This window comes from Carassius auratus, chromosome 15, assembly GCF_003368295.1.
Source record: "Carassius auratus strain Wakin chromosome 15, ASM336829v1, whole genome shotgun sequence".
NCBI classification, from domain to species: domain Eukaryota; kingdom Metazoa; phylum Chordata; class Actinopteri; order Cypriniformes; family Cyprinidae; genus Carassius; species Carassius auratus.
Window position 1 is genome coordinate 23334613 of NC_039257.1, and position 24861 is coordinate 23359473.

The 24861-nt window shown below is 37.4% G+C and overlaps 1 pseudogene; it reads right to left on the bottom strand.

Annotated features, from left to right (window-relative positions):
- Positions 1 to 6757: 6757 nt before the first annotated feature.
- On the bottom strand, positions 6758 to 9764 carry LOC113115488 (uncharacterized; annotated as a pseudogene).
- Between the last annotated feature and the right edge of the window lie 15097 nt (positions 9765 to 24861).

The window sequence follows — 24861 nt, forward strand, 5'->3', positions numbered from 1 at the left end:
AGCCTTTTTTGTTTAGGGGTACAGTCTCGTTATGGTGTGATTCGGAGTTTAAGCCTGTAACAATTCTGCGTGATACGGGGGCAGCTCAATCGTTTATATCTGCAGGAATCTTGCCGTTTTCCGACACTACTTTTACTGGTCAGGAAGTATTGGTACGTGGAATTGAGATGCGTTGTGTGAATGTACCACTTCATATTGCATACTTGAAATCTGATATTGTTAGTGGGGTACTCAACTTGGCTGTGCGTGAACAGTTACCAGTAGAGGGTGTTGACTTGATTTTGGGGAATGATCTTGCAGGTGGCATAGTTTTCCCTACACCTATTGTGACCCGCATGCCTAATACTTCCCAAAACTATGATTTAGCTGAGAAGTTTCCGTCTGTGTTCCCCTCTTGTGTGGTTACTCGTGCTCAAGCACAGAAGTTTAAGGAAATAGTAGATCTGTCAACCTCTTTTATAGCTAATGACGTGCCTAAGACTGTGGAATGTGCTCTGTTTATACCACCAGACTCTGATGTTGATGTACCTTCTGGGAGGGAGGAGGGTGAAATGGAGACTTCCTTGAAGGTGGGGAGAGACTCTTTAGCTGTTGCACAGAGAGCAGACCCTTCTTTGGCCAAGTGCATAAAGGCTGTTGAGAATAGTGTCCATGATTCTAATTCAGGGGTGGTTTACTTTTGGGAGGAGGGCTTGCTGATGCGCAGATGGAAACCACCGAAGGAAGAGCTTGGCTGGCAGGAGGTGCAGCAAATAGTTTTGCCATCTATTTATCGGCAACAGGTTCTGAAACTTGCCCATGATAATTTTCTTTCTGGACATGTTGGTATAACTAAAACCTATTACCGCATTTCTAGATACTTTTTCTGGCCTGGACTTAAGAACTCTGTTTCTAAATACTGTAACTCATGCCATGTCTGCCAGATGGCAAGCAAGCCGAATCAGAAAATTCCTCCCGCACCCCTTTGTCCGATTCCTGTTGTAGATGATCCATTTGACCGACTGATTATTGACTGTGTCGGAACACTGCCAAAAGGGAAAGCAGGACATCAGTATATCTTCACAATAATGTGTGCGACCACCCGTTTTGTTGAAGCAATTCCATTACGTACATTGAGGGCTAAGGTGGTGGTAAAAGAGCTTCTTAAGTTCTGTACTACGTTTGGATTACCAAGGATTATACAGAGTGATCAGGGCTCGAATTTTACCTCCAAGGTTTTCAGGCAGGCTTTAGAGATGCTGGGTATTGGCCACCAAATGTCTAGTGCCTATCATCCCGAATCCCAGGGGGCCTTGGAAAGGTTTCACCAAACCCTCAAAGCGATGTTGCGACGTTATTGTATCGAGACTGGTAGAGACTGGGCTGAGTGTCTTCCTTATTTGATGTTTGCAACCAGAGAGACTGTACAGGAGTCTCTTGGTTTCAGCCCTGCTGAACTTGTGTTTGGGCACACTATGCGGGGTCCGTTAAAATTACTAAGTGATCAGTTGTTAAGCCAGCCATCTAGACCTGTGCCTGTTGATGAGTATGTTACCTCCATCCGTGAAAAGCTAGGTAAAGCACGAGACCTGGCTAAGTTACATCTGTCTGAAACTCAGTTAAAAATGAAAGAACGGTTTGATGTAAAAAGTGTAAAACGAGATTTTTCACCTGGTGATCAGGTTTTAGTTTTGCTGCCAATGCCTGGGTCGATTCTACATGCCAAATTTGCTGGTCCGTATTTGATTGAAAGGAGGTTGAATGAGACCAACTATGTTGTTGCTACACCGGACCGAAAGTGCAAGAATCGTGTATGTCATGTGAATCGCCTTAAAGCTTATGTGAGTAGAACATCATCTGATAACAATAGCAAGCAGGTTGATTCTCTCTTAACTTGTGCTGCTGCTACTGTGAGTGTAATAGCTACGACCTCTACGGACGAGGATGAACTGCAAAGCGGAGGCTTTCCTATTTCTCGCCTTTAGAATTCTGCTATATTACAAGATCCCTCTTGTTTTCTTTCACATCTGACTGCAGAACAGTCTCATGACTTGTTGGAGTTGTTGAGTACTTTTTCAATCTTGTTTAGTGATGTCCCCGGTAGAACATCTGTCTGTGCTCATGACATTGATGTGGGGAATGCCAAACCAATAAAACAACACCCTTACAGACTAAATCCACGAAAGCGGGAAGCTATAAAGGTAGAAGTTGACTACCTGTTAAAACATGGTATGGCCGTGCCCAGTCAGAGCCCATGGAGCTCTCCCTGCTTGCTGGTACCTAAACCAGATTCAACCTTTCGATTTTGCACGGATTACCGTAAAGTCAATGATGTAACAAAGCCTGACTCCTTTCCTCTTCCTAGAATTGAAGACTGCGTGGATAAAGTTGGTTCAGCTAAATATGTTACTAAGTTGGACTTATTGAAGGGATATTGGCAGGTGCCCCTCACTAAACGAGCCTCTGAGATATCTGCATTTGTAACCCCTGATAGCTTTCTACAATACACCGTTTTAGCCTTTGGGATGAGAAATGCACCTGCTACATTTCAGAGGATGATGCACCAAGTTCTTTCGGGAGTCTCAAATTGCGAAGTGTACCTAGATGACATTGTGATTCATTCAGATGATTGGGTACAACACTTAGAAACTCTCAGAGAAGTTTGTAATCGTTTAAGGACTGCTTCATTGACACTAAATCTGGCAAAGTGTGAATTTGCTAAAGGTACAATTACCTATTTGGGTAAGCAAGTTGGTCAGGGACTGGTAAAACCAATTGATGCTAAAATAGCAGCTATTCTTCAGTTTCCTGTTCCATCTAATAAACGTGAACTAAGACGTTTTCTGGGGATGAGTGGTTACTATCAAGCTTTTTGTTCAAATTTTTCCACCTTGGTCTGTCCACTCACAGATCTCCTCAGTATAAAACGAGAGTTTGTATGGTCTACCGAATGTCAACTTGCTTTTGAAGCAGCAAAGGATCTCCTTTGTCAGGCTCCTGTTCTCTCTGCACCTGATTTTACAAGGACTTTCAAATTACAGGTGGATGCGAGTGACAATGGTGCTGGAGCTGTATTGTTACAGGAGGATCAAGCTTGTGTTGAACATCCTGTCTCCTATTTTTCTAAAAAGTTCATTGGAGCTCAACGGAATTATAGTGTAATTGAAAAAGAGGCCCTTGCACTGTTGTTAGCTCTCAAGCATTTTGATGTGTACCTGGGTAGTAGTATTAGTCCTATTGTGGTATATACTGATCATAATCCCCTGGTGTTCCTCTCTCGTATGTCAGGTGCTAATCAACGGTTGTTACGGTGGTCTCTTACTCTACAAGAGTACAGCTTAGATATTCGTCACAAGAAGGGGGTGGAGAATGTTATGGCAGATGCCCTTTCAAGAAGTTAAGAGTGGTACCCGATTAATGTATCCACCATCTAGGAGATGTATGGGTTGACATCTTTATTTTGTTTCTTATTTTTATTTTATTTATTTTTGCATTCTTAGTGGTGGGGGTGTTACGTCCTGTGGACGTATTTGGGGATTGTGCGCTCTTGGGAGAGTGACTTCACCTACTGGGCAAGTTAGGCATTGCATGTTTTCTTCTCTTGCTCTTTCTGTCTCTCTCTCCATTTATAGATCGCTAATTGGATTCCAGCTGATGTCCATCATTCATCAGTACTGAGTGAATGCTACAGAGATCCAAGGTGTATAAGATGGCAAAGAAATAATGCTGAAGGACTGACGGCTACGCGCTCACTCTTTGTCCTGATCCAGATTGGTGTTATTTGGTGTATCTCAGTGGGACCAAGTGTGGTCTTTATTACCTCTTAACTTTGTGAATGAACTTGTCAATTACAAACTATGAGAGAGTGTGTGAACGTTATGGTGGGTGTGTTTATGATTCTTTTGTGTTATTTTCTAATTTATGTAAATACCTTTGTTTGTCTTTGTTAGGAAGCGGTAGGGAGAGGGTGCCATTTGTTTTGAATATATAATATTGTTTATGGTAGACAGGGAGATAGGTAAGACTCTGTCATTTATTTTCTTTCTTTTTAGTTAAGGTTATTTAGAGTTTCTGTGTTTAGCTAGAGGGTTTTTTGTTTGTTATGTTGGCCTGGCCCTCTCCTGAAGATTTGCTTCCTCTTGTTATTAATAAATTAAGTTATTTGCTTAATTTAGTGTCTGTGCTTTTCTGGATCAGGGGATTGATGTGACCGTCAGACTTTTTATTTATTTACATTTTGTTACGACGTCATTTAACCTCTAGACTAACAGTGAGGTTCGTAACAATACTGTCACCCCGATTGTTGAGAGATGCGGTCAGAAGACAAATATGCATGTCTAGTGCGGTAAAAAATCTCCCGCCTCGTCCCCACAACAATAACACGCCTGCTAATTTTGCGATGAACACTCTGACACCAGCAAACATTGTTCACACCTCTGACATTTGGCAAAGGACCATCTACATTGGACAAAGGATTCACCGTTTGTGCTTGGTGTAGGGCTATACTTTCACTTTCAGCATCACCGTCATCTTCTGAATACAGATATTTCCCTTCAGAATCAGTGTCCGCTAATAGAAGTCCCAACACTTCATTGCGGGTTTATTGAATCTTTATTGATGCCATTAGATAATAATGATGATAATAATAATTATCTAATGCCAATACTCGCTGACGTTGACAATATTGCTCTGATAAAATGGCTCACTCTCACACTAGCTTCGCTTTTGTTCACACTGATTCAATGTGCTCTAGCTCGAAGATTTTGTATAGAAGCATGATGTTTTTTTGAGTCAGAGATGAAGCATTACATGTCTGCTATCTGGTGCAGGGGAGGTTTGCCACCCTATTTGACAAAATTGGCTGTTTTATTCAGTGCTGCATCTTGTCGAGTAAACTCGACCGTGGCGCCAAGAGGGTTAAGTTCCAGATTTCTCACTACTATGATGTCATACTCGGGAAAGTCCCATCCATTTGTGATGCTCTCTGCCCTATTATGAGTGAGAAGCAGCTGTCCACCATTACTGTTTTCTTGTTGTAGCTGCTGGAGTCACAGGTTGGGAAGCACCAAAGAGAGTTTCCATAGACCACTGAGGACACGCTGGTTACATTTATTTTCAAAGGAACCCCCGGAAAAGTCCTATATGTCTGTGCTAACATTTTACTCCTGATTGCCTCACAAACGGGCGTCAGTTCTGCGCTGGATTTGTGCAAAGATTGCTTCTGAAAGAGGGATCGATACCAACGCTTTGTGCGCCAACGTCCAGACAAATTGAGCATCACACCTCATATTTTGTTTTCCAAAAGAGCTACCTTTTTCTCTTTCGTTTTCACTAATGCTGCCACTAATGAGAGGTTATTATGTGAGTATAGGAGAGCATAAGTCTTAGTGGACATCCATGATATGCAGAGTCCCACAAAGCTAAATTGTTGGTGGAGGGAGGCATTTAAAAAAAAATAATATATATATATATATATATATATATATATATATATATATATATATATCACCTAAATGTTTGATCATGCACTGTATATTTGTTTTTAAAATTGTGTAATTGTTGCACAATAGCCATTATTTTGATTTTAAATACAAAAATTGTTACTTAAATTGTTTTTTCAACATTGTGATTTTTTTTATACACAGTACAGTAATACAATATTTTCTTTCATCAATTATTCAATGCTTTTTACTTTTGCATTTACTTCAAGATTTATATATTAAGTTGCTAAAACAAAACATTTAAACTACTTTTCTTACTTTATCACAAACATTTTAAATTTAAACTTATCATTTACAGAAACAGTCAGCTCTACTGCCTTTCCTTTTTTTGCATTTAAATCTTACTAAAATTATAAATATAAATGTTACAAGCAATCCTGCATTCAATAATAACTAATTAAGAACTTTAAGAACTTTAAAATGATTACCTTGTTTATCTAAAAGTGTTCTTTTCCTTTAAACCTAGCCAAAAAACCATAGCCTTTGTGTTGCCTGTGAAACTTTAATTATAGACTTTAATTATATGCCTTAATGTTGTAATTATTAAATTTTTGTGTCTGAATGCATGCCTGCCGTGAGAGGTTTGGCATGGCATGGTATGGAGGACCTAGGACAGATCCTTGTGGCACTCCATACTTAACTGGTGATAATTGAGATGACTCCCAATTTAAATAAACAAAGTGGTAGCATTCAGACAGGAGGGATCTAAACCATTTTAAGCCTGACCTTGAATAACCGTATAGTTCTGTAATCAATCTATGAGTATGTCATGATATATGGTGTTGAACGCTGTATGAAAGTTGTTGAGGTTGGATCTTAAACTAAGTGACAACCGCTACAGATTGTTCAGGCAGAGCAATAAATCACTTGGTCGATGTCCACAATTCTTTGCTGTTGTCTTTTGCTTCATACATCAGTATGGGTCTGGTTCTATAAATGAACAATAATAAAAAAAAAATGAATATACAGTAGATACAATGAAGGCAGAAACATTACTGAACAAAATAAAATAATGCAATAGCATAAAGATAAGGACATATTTATACAAATCCAGCAGCTATACATTTACCTCAAGTTTATGCACATATTAACTTTAAATAAACTCACATAATATTACATTACATAATATTCAAGAAGTAACATTCAAAGTCTAATTCATTGTGTTTTATGCTGAAATAAATCTTGAAATACACCTCTGGTGCAACTCAGACACATCATGAGTGATGTATCCTTGGTTCATTGGGTGTTTCGGGTCTCACAACATCATACACCCTCGCCTAGGCGACCCAGCCAGGGTTGATCAGAGTATGTGTCTGAGTAGCTTGTGTGATCCACGGATCACCCCGCTTGATCCACAGCCACCTTGATGCCTTTCGGCAGCATCCGTGATGTTCTTGATGGCTTTCCTGATGTGCAGTCCCTTCACCTCAAGCATCTTGAGGGCCCTGATGAGTGACTGGCCGATGAATCCTCTACATCAGACGTCGATGGGATTGCATCGGGTCCTCCACCCCTGCTTCGACATTTGCCTGCAAGCGCCTCGTACTTGGCCCTCTTCCTCTCAAAAGCCTCCTCCATCCGGTCTTCCAAGGGAACAGTCAACTCCAGCAGGACCACTTGCCTTGTTATTTCTGACACTAGGACAATGTCTGGCCTGAGCGTGGTCACTGCAATGTTTTCTGGGAAATTGAGCTGTCTTCCTAGGTCGACCTTCAGCTGCCAGTCCTTTGCTGTTGAGAGCAGCCCCCCTGATTTACTCAGGCGCTGATGTGGCTTCTCCCTGGCTTTAACAAAGGTTATGTTTTGTCTTGCTGATTGCTGGTGTCTACTGCAGGCAATCCCAGAACTGATGATCTCTGCAATGAACGTTAGCACCCATTTCCCAGTGTTTTTGGGCAGCAGCTCAAGATGTGCTCCAGGAAACCTCCTCTCTGGCCCCAGCAGAAGAGATTGGATGGACTGGGGAGGGCATCATATACAGACTGAACCAGGAATTTGATCCGATGTGGCTCAGACTTCCACAAATCGGTCCATGATATCTTCCGGTCTGCCACCTGCTCCCATCGGGTCCATGCCCCCTAGTGCCGCATCCCTGCTGACCTACTGCTGCGGGCTTCTTCCACCCCAGCTCGGACCTCATCTTGGATCATCTTGGATCAGCTGTCGCCTTTCCTTTCCCTGTGCCTTGTTAAAGCGAGGTCTTGGATTGCTCCCAAGTCCTGCCCGTCCAGATGCCACTGCCCCCACCAGTTCACTGTGTCACAGTCGTGACTCAGCCTGGTCTACTGCCTTTTGGGCCTTCCACTTCTTGCCAGTTCTGACCTCTATGCCTGCCAAAGAGACCTTGTTGTCACTGGAGTCTCTGTACAGTACCACCTCTCTTGATCGGGTTACCATAAACTCTTCCTTTAGACTGCTGAAAGGCAGTTTTAGTTTGTTATTCCTCCCGTACAAAGCGATATCACTGAGGCTTCATGGTAGGCCTAACCACTTCCGCAGGGAACAGCTAACTTTGCTCTCGAAGCATTCAACGGTGGTAATTGGCACGTCATAGGCCAGCAGTGGCCAAAGCAGTTGGGGCAGGATGCCGTGCTGGTAGATCCAGGCTTTATATTTACCTGGCAGACCTGACTTGTCCACAGCCATCAACCAGATTCCCAACTGTTTAGTGGTTGTCTGGAGTGATGCAGTATGTTTCAGGGTGCAGTCGTAGATCTTGCCCAGACTCTTGACTGGCTTTTCTCCAACAGATGGTATCAGCATGCAGCCAAGCGAGAAGTGGAACTGGCCTGTTACCTTCCCTTTCTTCATCACCAGGGACCTGGACTTGGTGGGCTTAAATTCCATCCAAGCCCAGTTGATGAGATATTCGAGCCCTTGGAGGATCCACCTGCACCCCGGGACCGATGTTTTTGTCACTGTCAAATCACCCATGAATGCTTTGATGGGGGGATGCTGTATACCTGACTTGGTGAGTGGGCCTCTGCACTCCACCTCTCCTGACTTTACCAGCATATTCATTTCCAAGGCAAACAATATCACAGAAATAGTACATTCAGTGATAATACCCTTCTCAATCCGATGAAATGCTGATGTTCAAACTCAAAGAATTGTAATAATCCAGTATGAGGTTCTTGATCTTGTCTGGAACGTGATGATGGTCAAGTGAGGTTTCTACCAGCCTATGTGGGATTGACCCATAAGCATTAGCGAGAAATGAATGTGAAATGAATGTGCGATCGAGCTTATGTGTGCATTGACTACCTTAAAGGAATAAACAAACTTTTAGAATTGCAATATAACTAAATATACCAATATATACACAAAAGAGTATATAACTACTTTTAAGATGTACGCACACAGTATTAACAAAAATCCACAAATCGGACCAGATTAGCACAGAGATCACTACAAAACTGCCGTGGGATTTAGCAACATAGTTACATGTCTGGGCATGAACACATTTTGACTCACATTCATTTCTCCTGATCTAAACCAATGAAATTAATCAATTAATTAATTAGAGTTTTTTATATATATATACTGAAACAGTACTGTGATATTTGTTTAATGGGACTTTTTTTTGTACTTGATTGCCAGTCAATAAATTAAAGAAAAAACATTCATTAACTCATTCAACATGAGTTATATACAGAAAGCATAATCTCATCTGCTACTTTAAAGTTTGGGTCAGCAAAGCACAAATGAACAAAAACAAAAACAAAAAACAAAAGCAAACACTGATCCCCATGATGGTGGTATAATTTTAACCAATAAAACAACAAGATCAGCAATTGGGAGTCAACAGCAGGCGTTCATCACTAATGAATGAATCATCATTTAATTAGTCACTTAATTTTTGCATTAACTTTAACTCTTTGAGGACTTGGAATATGACTTGAAGACTTGCTTGTGACTTGACTGTAAAAAATTTTTTTGAATGTAATGAACACGGATAAGCAATCGTTATTCAATTATGTGAATATAGAAAGTTGGGAGAAAAACATCTCTAGGTTAAATATGTAAGCATAGTTCCTCAAGGGAACGAGATGCTGCATCAAAATGCTTTGGGAATGCCTCCAGCGTGAACATGCTCTGAATCACCTGTGTAATCAGTCCAACAGATGACAGACTGGGTGACAGACTGGGTGACATAGCGACCAAGAAACTATAAAAGCACATGCAGTGGAATCATCAGCAACTTCTGGTAGAATTAGGGAAGCGCTCACAGGGATGCCGGTAGTATGGCACTAGACGCAGCATCTCTTTCCCTCTGGGAACCATGGTTACATACGTTACCTACACTGTTAAAAATCGCTGTAAAAAACTGCCAAATTTTGACAGTAACATGCTGTTTTTCATTAAAAGCATTCTGGGTAATATTAATAATTTTCCAGAAAGTGAAACAGTATCAAATCACACCCTACACCCTCATTCACCATTCCCTATATGAGTTAACTAATATAGTCCACCTGAATCACTGAAGAAAAAAAAACATAACAAGACAAACACATGAAATACAACTGACTTCAGCCACAGCCTTAGATGAAATCAACTGAAGATTTAAACGATCAACAAACAGCTTCACCAACTTCACACATTACTAACCAGACTGACTTTATTTCTGTCAGATCAGAGAACAGAGATCAAAAGATCTTATTGAGAATTAAAGAGATTTAGATGATAATGTTACTGTTTCGTTTAGCGTCACCATTGTGGAGATCAGTGTTTGCTTTAGTTGGGCTCCTGACCATTGACTTTTACACTTTACATTTTGTTTTATTGCTGTATTTGTATCTTTATGATGCATCTGTTACAGCAGTATTAATTTTGATAGTCAAGTGATTATGGTTGTTTCTAACAGGCATGATCTACTAGACTGACTTAAAGTGTTGCTATAATAATCAAATATTAATTTGGTGTTGAAATATTTGAGTCAATGACACTTCAATTTAGTAAGATTGAAAAGTAGTGAGATAACCAGTATTTATGGATTTAACCACTAGTTTTAGTTAAAAAGTATTTCGGGCAGCAGTCCCCACAACACTCAAAGAGAGAAATCAACAATCAGCATATGAATGGTGACAATCAAAAGGTTCATGATGCAATGCATGCTGGGTACCAGCACAGGATAAAACTCATCCATGATTCCCAGCATGCATTGCTGCATGAATAAATTATGCCCCTGAATTGTTCACTTATTTTCTTGAATTTTTATGTGCTTATAATTTTGCATTTGTTTTAAGTTTTAGTAGCATGTGTTGTGATGTTCAGAACTGATCTGTTCATTTATTTTGTGGATTGTCACCATTGTTGTGATTCATACGCTGATTCTTGATATTTCTGTCTAAATTTCAGCAAACGGTTTTTTTTTTTTTATTTATTATGAGTGACATTTTCTTAACAGTCTTTCATAACTTATGGCTCAGCAGTGTTCCTTCTCATGCTGTAGTATCAATATTCAATAAGAGAAGAGATATGGGATTAGATCAGAAATAATAGTATTTGTTCTTGTCAATCTATAAACAACAATATCAGATTTTTTTTCTTCTGTGTACTTTTGTTTTGCTATAACAGGTTCCAAAGGCGCATTGTTACAGCATGAAAAAAAAACCTTGGTTGTTGAAAAGCCATTACGTTCAAGAGCCCAACTAAAGTAAACACTGATCTCCATCATGGTAGTGGAAAAAACACCTAAACCTATTTAACTCTCCATAAGTTCTTCTGTAGACATCTGACAGAAATAAAGTCAGTCTGGTTAGTAATGTGAATCTGGTGAAGCTGTTTTAGTAGTTGTTTAATCAGATCTTGAGAGATTTGATGTATTCTTTTATTCAGTTGATTTCATCTAAGGCTGTGGCTGAAGTCATTTGCAGTTCTTGTGTTTCTCTTTCCTTCAGTGATTCTGCAGGTGTTTATCACTAATGCTCAATCATCAATTAATCACTGAATTATCTCATTAACTTCACTGATTCAGTGTTACTCTAACACTCTGTAGTGTGCACACATTATAAGTGTTCATTTAAAACTGAGGATTTTCTTGTGGGGTTTAAAGGGTTAAAGATTTAAGATGAAGAAAAAACAGAATGAAACATAATTTAACAGTAATAAACTGTAATTAATTTACAGGAAACAAACTGTAGAAAAACAGTTATTTACTGGCACCCCTGCTGCCAGTAAATAACTGTTTTTCTACTGTTTCTTGCCGTAAATTAATGGTTGCCAGCAAAAAAAAAGTGTTTTTCTACAGTTTTTTGCCGTCAAGTCAAGGAAAAACAGTAATATACTGTAAAATGTAAACGTCAGATTTACCAAATGAAAAATAAGTTAATTTAACTAAAATATTTGTGAACATCCATAGAAAAAAAATTAGGCAAAGTCATACACTGATAATGAGAGTAAATACTGAACTTGACTGTATTAATGTGTGTTTGCACAAGAGAGATCGTTTAGTTTAATGTAGTTTTGTTGTTCACCATTGTGCTGTAGAGTAGAGCCGGTGCTTCAGTCAATGATGAGCCACAAATTCTAATTTTCTGCTGCTTTATATAAAGGCAGTAAATGTGGAGTCGCTGATACAGTGGTGATCTCTGTGTTAAGTACTTCAGCACATACATGTGTAATACAGCTGACAATGAGCTGCAGTCATTTGAGTAAAAGTCATGTATTTAGTTACTTTATTACTGCACATTAAGTGTAAGAAATATTCCTTCTCAGTGGACTCAAATGAAATAAGTTCATAGTACTAACATCGTAGGAATGCTAGTTTAAAAACTCAAACTGTTTGAAGTAGTGGGAGTGGAGTTAATTTCCATGGTAGAATTTACGGTAAAATACTGTTAAAAAATAAGAGTGGTAAATTAATGGTTAAGAGCTGTAAATTAACAGTACTTTACTGGCACCCCTGCTGCCAGAAAATTACTGTTATTTAACGGCAAACATTTTTACAGTGTAGACACACAGAGTCCTCAAGAATTAGTGTATGAATCTCAACAATGGTGACATTATTCATGCCGCAATGCATTCTGGGTGTCACAGATGAGTTTTGCATGATGTACCCATAATACATTGCAGCATGTCACCATTGTTGAGATTCATACACTGAATCTTGATGTTTGTGTGACAAAGTGCTTTTTTTTTTTTTTAATCCTTGAATGTATCTGCTTTAAATTCAAAGTGTGTCAGTCTGTTGACCCATTGAGTCACTTTAAAAAATAATACTTACCTAACATCACACATTAGCTTAGGTGAAAACAGGTAACCTGACAACATATATGGTGAGAGATGAATCACCAGCACCAACGAACCACATGTTCTCTTGGTGTTTTAGCCAAAATAAAGATGACTGACAAGTCAAGTGTCAAATTGCACAACTAAAACCAACACTAACCATCATTATGGTGACATTAGACCAAACTATTACTTTTAAACAATCAATATCTAAACATCTGCTTAAATTTTAATTAGAATGTTAGGGGATAATGTTCTAATAATGTTATTAATAAACATTTTTAGAATGTTTTTAGAGAACGTTATCCTATCTTTTGAGAGAACGTTCTGGGAACAAAAATAAAACTACCCGCTAAAAACATTGTTTGAACAATCAATGAGAATGTTCTCAGCACATTTTAGAACAAAATAAATCTTGCTGGGAAGTGCCGCTTCATTTGAAACCAGGTGATGGACATTTACTGCTAATCACAGAACCATTTTTACTGACAAGACATGCATGACAATCACATGCAATTAATCGTGCAGCCCTACTTAACACTAACAACTGACTTTGGCCACAGCCTTAGATGAAATCAACTGAAGTTTTAAACAATCAACAAAAAGCTTTACCAGCTTCACACATTACTAACCAGACTAAATTTATTTCTGTCAGATCAGAGATAAGAGATCAAAAGATCTTATTGAGAATTACCGAGATTTAGATGATGATGTTCTACTGTTTCATTTGACATTACCATTGTGGAGATAAGTGTTTGCTTTAGTTGGGCTACTTCACCTTTGAACTTCAAGTTTTGTTTGATTGCTGTATCTGTTATAGTAACATTTATGTGGGTGATCAAGTGATTATGGCTGTTATTGTCAGCCATGATCTACTAGACTGACTTAAAGTGTTCTCATCCATGAATTCCTAGCATGCATTGTGGCATGATTAAATTGTGCCCCTGAACTGTCCACTTATTTTCTTTAATTCCTATGTGCTTACGTTTTGGTTTTTGTCTTAAGTTTTAGTAGCATGTTTTGTGATACTGCTATAACAAGTTCCAAAGATACATTGTTACAGCATGCAAAAAAAAAACTAATGTAAACACTGATCTCCATCATGTTAGTGAAAAGAAAAAACCTAAACCTATAAAGAAAAAACCTAAACTCTCAATAAGATCTTCTGTAGACATCTGACATAAATAAATTCAGTCTGGTTAATAATGTGAATCTGGTAAAGCTGTTTTAGGAGTTGTTTAATCAGATCTTGAGAGATTTGATGTATTATTTTATTTCAGTTGATTTTATCTAAGGCTGTGGCTGAAGTCAGTTGTAATACTCATGTTTCTCTCTCCCTCAGTGATTCACTAATACTCAATCATGAATTAATCACAGAATTATCTCATTAACTTCACTGATTTAGTGTTACTTTAACACTCTGTAGTGTGCACACATTATAAGTGTTCATTTAAAACTGAGGATTTTGTTGTGGGGTTTAAAGATTGTTTAAAGATTTAAGATGAGGAAAAGACAGCATGGCACATAATTTAACAGTAATAAACTAATTAATTTACAGGAAACAAACTGTAGAAAAATGAATTGTGTTTTTCTACGGTTTGTTGCCATAACTTAATGGTTAAGTCAAGGGAAAAACAGCAATATACTGTAAAACATAGAAGTCAGATTTGCCAAATGAAAAAAAGTAAACTTGTCAAAAATATTTGTGAACATCCATAGAAAAAAAAAAATATGCAAAGTCATACACTGACAAAAAGAGTAAATACTGAACTCAACTGTATTAATGTGTGTTTGCACAAGAGAGATATGTTAGTTTAATGTAGTTTTGTGGTTCACCATTGTGCTGGAGAGTAGAGCCTGTGCTTCAGTCAATGATGAGCCACAAATTCTGGTCTCCTGTTGCTTTTTATGAAAACAGTAATTGTGGAGTTGCTGAAAGATTATGATCTCTGTGTTAAGTATTTCAGCACATACATGTGTGCTATAGCTGACAATGAACTGAAGTGATTTGAGTTAAAGTCATGCTTTTAGTTACTTTACTATTACACTTTAAGTGTTAGAAGTTTTAAATTAAGAAATATTGGTAGCACTTTATATTACAGTCCTGTTCCCCATGTACATACTATGTACTTATTATAGTAATTACAATAACTATGTAATAACTAGGTACTTACCCTGAACCTACCCCTAGACCTAACCCTACCCCATGTAGTTACCATGTATTACCAGCACTTTCTTAGATAAATACACTGCAAGTACACTATAAATACATGTAAGTATATGTACTGTGAAATATTCCTTCTCACGGGACTCAAATGAAATAAGTTCACAATACTAACATTGTATGAATGCTAGTTTTTAAACTCAAACTGTTTGAAGCAGTGGGAGTGGAGTTAATTTCCATGGTAGGATTATGGTAAAACTGTAAAAAAAAAAAAAAAAAATGAAGAGTTGTAAATTAATGGTTGAGAGCTGTAAATTAACAGTGCTTAACTGGCACCCCTGCTGCCAGTAAATTACTGTTATTAAATGGCACATTTTTTACAGTGTAGAGATATTCCCCTTCAGGAACTGGAGCTGCATCTAAATGCTTTGGGAATGAGAATGCCTACACCAACAGAAATTCAAGTCCCTGCGTAATGTGCATGTACATAGCACGACTACGCTAAGAGAACGCAGGAACCAGGAGTGGCATGAATGTCAAAGTCATAGAATATGACATAGGTGAGTGGCATAGAGCAGTCCCTAGCATTATCCTGCATAGCCACACCTGACAGAAAGGTCTTGGAGGCCCCACACTTGGGGTGTAGTGTAAACCAAGCACTGACCACTATAATGGTGACATAAACATAGTGATTTTTGTCTTTGTTGATTCTGCATGTTAACATCAGGTCTCATCAATAATGGTCAATCATCACTCAATTAATCACTTAATTATCTCATTAACTTTAACTCAGCTTCAGTGTTAATTTAACACTCCTATTTTAACACATTCACACTCTTGAGTGTGGTCTCACATGTACTCCCAGCAGAGTTAATTTCACTCTGGACTTTTTGCTGTGTACATAAAGCTTTGGCCAGACCAGGTGTTAAGTCTAGGAAGGAAGGGGCCACTGACAGGGTCTGCAAATCTCTCTTCATCGATGAAATGGTTAACAGGAAGACAGTAGGGGTGTAACGATTCACTGTTTTCAAAAGAAACTTTTAAATCGGATCGCGAATCGCACCAAACGATTCGTTTACGAATTAGAATGATCTGATTGCAGCTGTTCTGGAGTCGACCACTCACTGATTCAAATGAACCGTTTAGTGCGAGTCACCAGAAGTAAGAACCGGGAGATCTTGTGAGCACGCGTGCGTCTGATGTTGCTAAAAGTAAGTTATGTCGAAATTTTTGATTAATTATTGTAACTGAAAATCATATTTAGGTCAAAACTGTCAGTTGTTTGGGAACTAAATCCGTTGTAAAGAGAGATCTATTTAAGCCCACTCAAATGCTCGAGTGCAGACGATGCAGACACATCAATTTTAGGTAAAAAAACAACAACAACAACAAAAACCTTAAAACAACACAGATTAAATACAATAACTCATGCATGTTCAAATTCACCGCTGCCGTAATGTTAACAGTTTTATTAAAATGTCCTATGTGACGTCTGTTTTTATATTGTTTATCGACAGTAACGTTATACATATGTATATTGTTTGGATTAACTAGACGAGTAGACAGACATGAATGTTCATCGTACTGAAAATAAGTAAATATTGTTAGCTGATGCTAACTGTCTAGCTAACAAGCTTGTTGGTGCTAAGTTGATGTAATTTTTATAAATGTCCAAATATTTTTATTCAGCCACACACACACACACACACACATATATATATATATATAGATAGATAGATAGATAGATAGATAGATTACATCTGGTTAGAAAAGAAAGGATGTGATGTTCAGAACATGGTAACTACAGTAATTATCAAAGTGGGAAGAGATGCACCCCGTTTGGCCAGGGGTGTTTTTAAACCACAGACAAGATTTGAGAAGGAAAAAATCATTATGAATTTTCTTTTATTATTTTTTTCCTTAAAATGTTCTTCCTAACTTCAGGCCTTATTATCATGTCATATATACAGTACAGACCAAAAGTTTGGACACACCTTCTCATTCAAAGAGTTTTCTTTATTTTCATGACTATGAAAATTGTAGATTCACACTGAAGGCATCAAAACTATGAATTAACACATGTGGAATTATATATGGAATTATATACATAACAAAAAAGTGTGAAACAACTGAAAATATGTCATATTCTAGGTTCTTCAAAGTAGCCACCTTTTGCTTTGATTACTGCTTTGCACACTCTTGGCATTCTCTTGATGAGCTTCAAGAGGTAGTCACCTGAAATGGTCTTCCAACAGTCTTGAAGGAGTTTCCCGAGAGATGCGTAGGACTTGTTGGTTCTTTTGCCTTCTGTCTGCGGTCCAGCTCACCCCTAAACCATCTGGATTGGATTCAGGTCCGGTGACTGTGGAGGCCAGGTCATCTGGCGCAGCACCCCATCACTCTCCTTCTTGGTCAAATAGACCTTGATGCCTTCAGTGTGACTCTACAATCTTCATAGTCATGAAAATAAAGAAAGCTCTTTGTATGAGTTTTCCAAACTTTTGGAATCTTTTGTATCTTGCAGTACTTTTTTACTTAAGTACAAAAAAAATTTAGTACTTTTGTACTTTCACTTGAGTAAAATTGAAAAAGGAGTACTTTTACTTTTACTGGAGTGATATTTTACCATATGTATCTGTACTTTTACTCAAGTACTTGATTTGTGTACTTCGTCCACCACTGAGCAAAACAATGTCCACAGAAGAAAAAAAAATCTGGTATTGTTGTTTATAGATTGACAACAACAAACACTATTATCTCTGAACTAATCCCGTGCCTCTTCTCTTATTGATACTACAGCATAAGAAAATACACTGCTGAGCCATAAGTCATGAAAGACTGTTAAGAAAATTTCACTCATAATAAAAAAAAAAAAAAATTTGTTGAAATTTAGACAGAAAGATCAAGAATCAGCGTATGAATCACAACAATGGTTACAATCCACAAAATAAATGAACAGATCAGTTCTGAACATCACAAAACATGCTTCTAAAACTTAAGACAAATGCAAAATGATAAGCACATAATAATTCAAGAAAATAAGTGAACAATTCAGGGGCAAAATTATTAATTATTCATGCCACAATGCATGCTGGGAGTCATGGATGAGTTTTATCCTGTGCTGGTACCCAGCATGCATTGCATCATGAACCTTTTGATTGTCACCATTGTTGAGATTCATATGCTGATTGTTGATTTCTCTCTTTGAGTGTTGTGGGGACTGCTGCCCGAAATATTTTTTTTCACTAAAGCTGTCGTTAAATCCGTAAGTTCTGGTTATCACATTACGGTTCAATCTTACAAAACTGAAACAACAAAAATAAATTGTGTCGTTCACTCACATTTTTTTTGATTATTACAGCAACACTTCAAGTCAGTCTAGCAGATCATGCCTGACAGAAACAGCCATAATCATTTGATCATCAAAAATAATATTGCTGTAACAGATGTATCATAAAGATACAAATACAGCAAAGAAACAAAATTTAAAGCACAAAAGTCAAGGATCAGGAGCCCAACTAAAGCAAACACTGATCTCCACAATGGTGACGTCAAACGAAACAGTAACATTATCATCTAAATCTCTGTAATTCTCGATAAGATCTTTTGATCTCTGATCTGATAGAAATAAAGTCAGTCTGGTTAGTAATGAGTGAAGCTGGTAAAGATGTTTGTTGATTGTTTGAATCTTCATTTGATTTAATCTAAAGCTGTGGCTGAAGTCAGTTGTATTTCATGTGTTTGTCTTGTTATGTTTTTTTTTCTTCAGTGATTCTACTCATTAACAGCAGCTGTTGATTAGTGTCTGAATTCACTCATTAGTGTTCATTCTCTCTGTCAGGTGGACTATATTAGTTAACTCATGTGGAATAGTGCATGAGGGTGTAGGGTGTGATTTGAAACACAGCCGCTGAGTGTCGACTTTGAACGTTGTTAATTTATGATATATAGCAGCAAGCTACCTTCTCGAAATGATGAATATTACCCAGAATGCACCGTTTTAATGAAAAACAGTATGTTACTGTCAAAATTTGGCCGTTTTTTTACAGCGATTTTTAACAGTGTACAATTTGTTGCCGTTGAGTCAAGGAAAACAGTAATATACTGTTTTTTGTAAATGTCAGATTTACCAAATGATAAAAAAGTTAATTTAACTAAAATATTTGTGAACATCAATAGGAAAAAAATTTATGCAAAGTCATACACTGATAATGAGAGTAAATACTGAACTCAACTGTATTAATGTGTGTTTGCACAAGAGAGATATGTTAGTTTAATGTAGTTTTGTTGTTCACCATTGTTCTGGAGAGTAGAGCCTGTGCTTCAGTCAATGATAAGCCATCACTTATACAGTGATGATCTCTGTTTTAAGTACTTCAGCACATACGTCTGTGCTATAGCTGACAATGAACTGCAGCGATTTGAGTAAAAGTCATGCATTTAGTTTCTTTACTACTACACATTAAATGTTTGCTGTTTATATAAAGAAATATTCATTCTCAGTGGATTCAAATGAAATAAGTTCATAGTACTAACATCGTAGGAATGCTAGCTTTTAAACTAATTTACGGTAAAATATTGTTAAAAAAAAATAAGAGTGATAAATTAATGGTTGAAAGCTGTAAATTAACAGTACTTTACTGGCGCCCCTGCTGCCATTAAATTACTGTTATTTAACGGCACAATTTTTTACAGTGTACCTTCTCGAAAATGATGAATATTACCCAGAATGCACCGTTTTAATGAAAAACAGTATGTTACTGTCAAAATTTGGCCGTTTTTTTACAGCGATTTGTAACAGTGCAGCAGAAAAAAAAGTGTTTTTCTACAGTTTGTTGCCGTTAAGTCAAGGAAAAACAGTAATATACTGTAAAATGTAAATGTCAGATTTACAAAATGAAAAAAAAGTTAATTTAACTAAAATATTTGTGAACATCCATACAAAAAAATGTATGCAAAGTCATACAATGATAATGAGAGTAAATACTGAACTCAACTGTATTAATGTGTGTTTGCACAAGAAAGATCTGTTAGTTTAATGAAGTTTTGTTGTTCACCATTGTGCTGTAGAGTAGAGCCTGTGCTTCAGTCAATGATGAGCCACAAATTCTGATTTTTTGCTGCTTTATATAAAGACAGTACATTTTTATTCTCCTGATACAATGGTAATCTCTGTGTTAAGCACACACATGTGAGCTGCAGTGATTTGAGTAAAAGTCATGCATTTAGTTACTTTACTATTACACATTAAGTGTTTGCAGTTTTATATTAAGAAATATTCCTTCTCAGTGGACTCAAATGAAAGAAGTTCATAGTACTAACATCGTAGGAATGCTAGTTTTTAAACTTGATCTGTTTGAAGCAGTGGGAGTGGAGTTAATTTCCATGGTAGAATTTACGGTAAAATACTGTAAAAAAAATAAGAGTGGTAAATTAATGGTTGAGAGCTGTAAATTAACAGTACTTTGCTGGCACCCCTGCTGCCAGTAAATTACTGTTATTTAACGGCACAATTTTTTACAGTGTAGCACTTGTTGGCCCTTTTGCCTTCTGTCTGCGGTCCAGCTCACCCCTAAACCATCTCGATTGGGTTCAGGTCCGGTGACTGTGGAGGCCAGGTCATCTGGCGCAGCACCCCATCACTCTCCTTCTTGGTCAAATAGACCTTGATGCCTTCAGTGTGACTCTACAATTTTCATAGTCATGAAAATAAAGAAAACTCTTTGAATGAGAAGGTGTGTCCAAACGTTTGGTCTGTAACTTTGATGTTCTATAAAACAACAAACTTTAAAATACTTTGTTCTTACTGGTGAAGATCAGATGGTCATCTCTGTTTTCTCTCATGTACATCACAGTGAACATTACTCTCATCAGCGTAGCCCATATCAACAACAAAAATATATCTTGACTTCATATAGTGGTTATTTTGGGAAAATCCCAGTTATTTTGAGCAGTAGGATTATAAAAACTATGTGCTAATATAAAATTAAATTAAGTAGCCTATATAAAATTGCAAACATCTATCTTTCAGTACTTTTTTACTTAAGTACATGAAAAATCGAGTACTTTTGTACTTTCACTTGAGTAAAATTGAAAAAGGAGTACTTTTACTCTTACTGGAGTAATATTTTATTATATGTATCTGTACTTTTACTCGAGCACTTGATTTGTGTACTTCGTCCACCACTGGTTCCCAAAGCATTATGATGCAGTTTGAGTTCCTGAAGAGGAACTGGATGTTTCAAGTGCTTTGCTCTCACCATGTTGTAATGTTTTCTAGATGACAACCTGGGACTTCTCCTCAGAACTTCCACATCCTCCGACTCAGAATTATGTATTTCTATTGTAACACCATTAAAGCATATGAATCTGTAATCAACATACAAAATCACAGTACATTTATTATGCAGATCCCTGATGAATAAACTCATGAACTTTTGTAGCTTTAATAAAAATTATCCAAAATGAATGAATAAAAATAAAAATAGCACTCTTCTACCTTAGAAAATGAAACATGTTGTCAGTGCCTGCCTAATGCCTGATACAGAAAAGCTAGTTCATCTTTTCATAAATTTGAAACTAGATTGGTCTGAACTTACCAGGATTGATTCTTACCAGGTCAAAAAAAATTTTTTTTTAATTAAAATGGAATCCTATCAGTCCTATGATTTTATCTTCATGTTGCTACCTGATGCTGTACGTAAGTTTGGCATCACTAGAAATGGTATGAGCTCCAACTCTAGGTCATCATATCCAAATCCCACATCATAATTTGTATTATTAAAAGACAACTGTGTAAACTACAGCCAATATCAGCCAGACAACGAGGGACCACTTGCATATAAGTCTTCAAGATGGATCTCAAACGAAATCATCACAGAACTGCCAAATGCAGTCTGTATAAACCAGAGAGTGAGGGATTCTGCACTAACTTCTTTCATGCATAAATCAATTCAGGGTGTACTTAAAAAATTATTAATATCATTATAATAGATTCAAGATTCAAGATTTGTATTCGTCACATACACAATTATATAGAGCATATATAACCAGCAGTGACATGTGAGTACAGTATTACAGTGTAATCTCTCAATATAAACAATACCCTTAAATATGATGAATTGTGTATATTTTTAACACACGACTTGCATTACAAACATTGTGTTATGAATAAAATAATAACAAATGCATTAATTTTAATGTAAGGGTGGAATGGACTCTTCTCACTGAGTTGGATGTTTCCTCTCAAGATTTTTTTTTCTCTTCAATACCTTATATTTATTTATTATTATTATTTTTTCACTTGCTCATTTGGGGCTGTCAGACATTAAAGCACAATTTAGTGTGAAGCTGATTTAAAACAACATTAATTGTGCCATTGAAAAAACTGACTTTATTTGGAGGCACAGTTAACATATTTGCAAAAGTTTTGTGTGAACAGTAGCAGCATAGGGTGTTTTATCAGTGATTACTAGGACATTGCTGGTCTATTAACAACCTTTAATTTTTAGTTTTTACAAAAATGTAACCCTGACTACTGTATGATCAGTAGTAATCATTTTTTAAAGGATCATGTGACATTGAAGGAGTAATGATGCTGAAAATTCAGCTTTATCCAAGCAATCAATTACATTTTAAAATATGTCCACATTGAAAATGTATTTATAAAAAAAAAAAACAGTATTTTGTAAATAAATGCAGCATTGGTGAGCAGAAGAGACTGATCTAAACCTTTGAGTACTTCAAAACTTTCAGCCTTTTTTAAAAACTGTGACATTTACATCTGATATCGTAATTACTGGATTTATTAACCAGATTGGGTCCAAAGCAAGGTTAGTTAACACTGATTCAGAACAGGAATATCAACATGTTAATCCATTCAGAAACAGTGTCCTTTGGCTCAAAGGCCAGTAGATGGCAGCACATGTCTGGCAAGCGCACTGGAGTTACAACACGGCCTGCACTCTCACCACACTAGGACTCACATGTGAGAGAGTGTTTAGGAGAATTAGACTTTAACACAGATTCACAGTTAAAATGAATCATACATTCTTCAGGAATGAAAAAAGATAAAACAGTATGGGCAATATAATGTCAATAACTCCGTGGCACACATATATGAACTATAAATCTACACTGCCTGATAACCACACTATCAAGATTTCATACAGACAAACACGCATGGTTTGATCAACACACTTGAACACACCTCTCTGTTCGGTGGCTCTCGCCCGCATTAAACCCGTCTCAGACACGCACAAAGTTTCGCTCTTTGTTTGCTGCGGCATTGGAATTTTGGCAAAGTTCCATCTGCTATTTGATTTTCTGTTTTCACAAAACAGCGGCAGACAAAGGAGCTCACGGTGCAGGAGCATACAAAACAAAATAAAACCTAAAAAAACAGCACAATAATACCTTTCACTCCACCTGCACCCTCCGACGCTCAAAGTTCCCGCCTTAGGTATCATCTGCCTGACGAGCATATATACCTAACAACAAAGCTGCACAAACAACAGGACTCCTGTGTTAATACTCATCAAGGCTCTTGGGTAGACGCCGAGAACGCCTCGCCTCCCTAATCAGGACCCCCACATGAAAAGCAGCACACCTCTGGTTTCAGCATAATTACAGACAGGCGATAATCAGGTCACCCCAGCGGGGCCAAGTGAGCCGGCGGAGGTGTTAATAAACATTCCTCCCCACTTTTTTTTCTCCCCGCTCTTTTTCCTGAGGTAAGAAAGAGAGACGAAAAGAGAGAAGCCCGCCTGCCTGGGCACAGTGGTATTGAATAGATACCCCGGGGCGCGACACCCCCTGAAAGGTTACTCTCTATCTAACGCAACGGAGAAAAAAGAGAATGAGGGAGATGGAAGGAGAAAGGGGTGAACTCAGACCCATTTTTCCCTTGGAGTTTGGGGGGTGGGGGGGGAGATCTTAACATTTTAAAATAATTCAAATGTTAACATTTCACAGATTAGCATAAGGATCGCTTGCAGTCACAGGGCTGTGAAATGAAATATCTATCAGCATAATGTTCTTTTTTTGGGAAAAGATGGGAAAAAAACTCAAAGATAGACATAACCCAAGGTGCAGCCTATGAGCTGTGTCTCGTTCTCAGAAAGCAGACCTGTAAAGAAAGGAATTATATAGGAACTTCTAATAAGAGCGTTTCAATTAGTTGCATTTTGGTTGCTACTTTTCAAAGTTGTTCAAAGTTACACCTCATACTTTTTAGTAATTCATTAAGCAATGCAAAAAGTTGGGGAAGTTTTAACGTGGCGTTCAGGTGGAATCAAAGTCAAAAGGCTTTTGTATGCACCGAATCAAACATGTTTATGCTTTTTAGACAAAAGTTTGTCAAGAAAGTGCTTTGAGCGAGGCACAGAAGTCTTTTTTTTTTTTTTTTTGTAATAACTTAGCTTCCAGAGTGTGTAAAATTGATAAATATAATACATTTAGCATTTCAGACTGAATGTTTCTTTTAATTAGAATAATAAATCAAAATCTTGCCTGGCATGATATATAATTGTAATAAAGATGGTTTTGTTAAATCAATGTTACGAGTGTTCCGAAATTGATTTTGTGACAGAAAGTTCTAAACACTTTCAAAACACATCATTAGGAAATCATTTTAATTTATGAGTGTTCTTATAGCTTACTAAGATGATTATAACAGACACTTTATAGGCAATGCGTAGTTATTAGTGCATTATTAGGTTTATGTAAAGCATCCACAGCAATGCTTCAAGGCAAGGCCTGTGCTAGATATTAGGAGGCCTCAGCAGCGCCGTCACTGTGTGCCGACGGTCCCCAGAGAGTCCACTCGTTAGTACACATTCCAACTGCTGGTTGCCTAGTAACATTTATGAAGGAAATTAGCAGATGTCATGGCTTGTTGTTGACGCTGAATAAGTCTTCTTGCAGCTAAACATATAGCTACTTTTGAAAGGAATAACTGTGTTTAAATGGAAAACATCCAAAAATGAT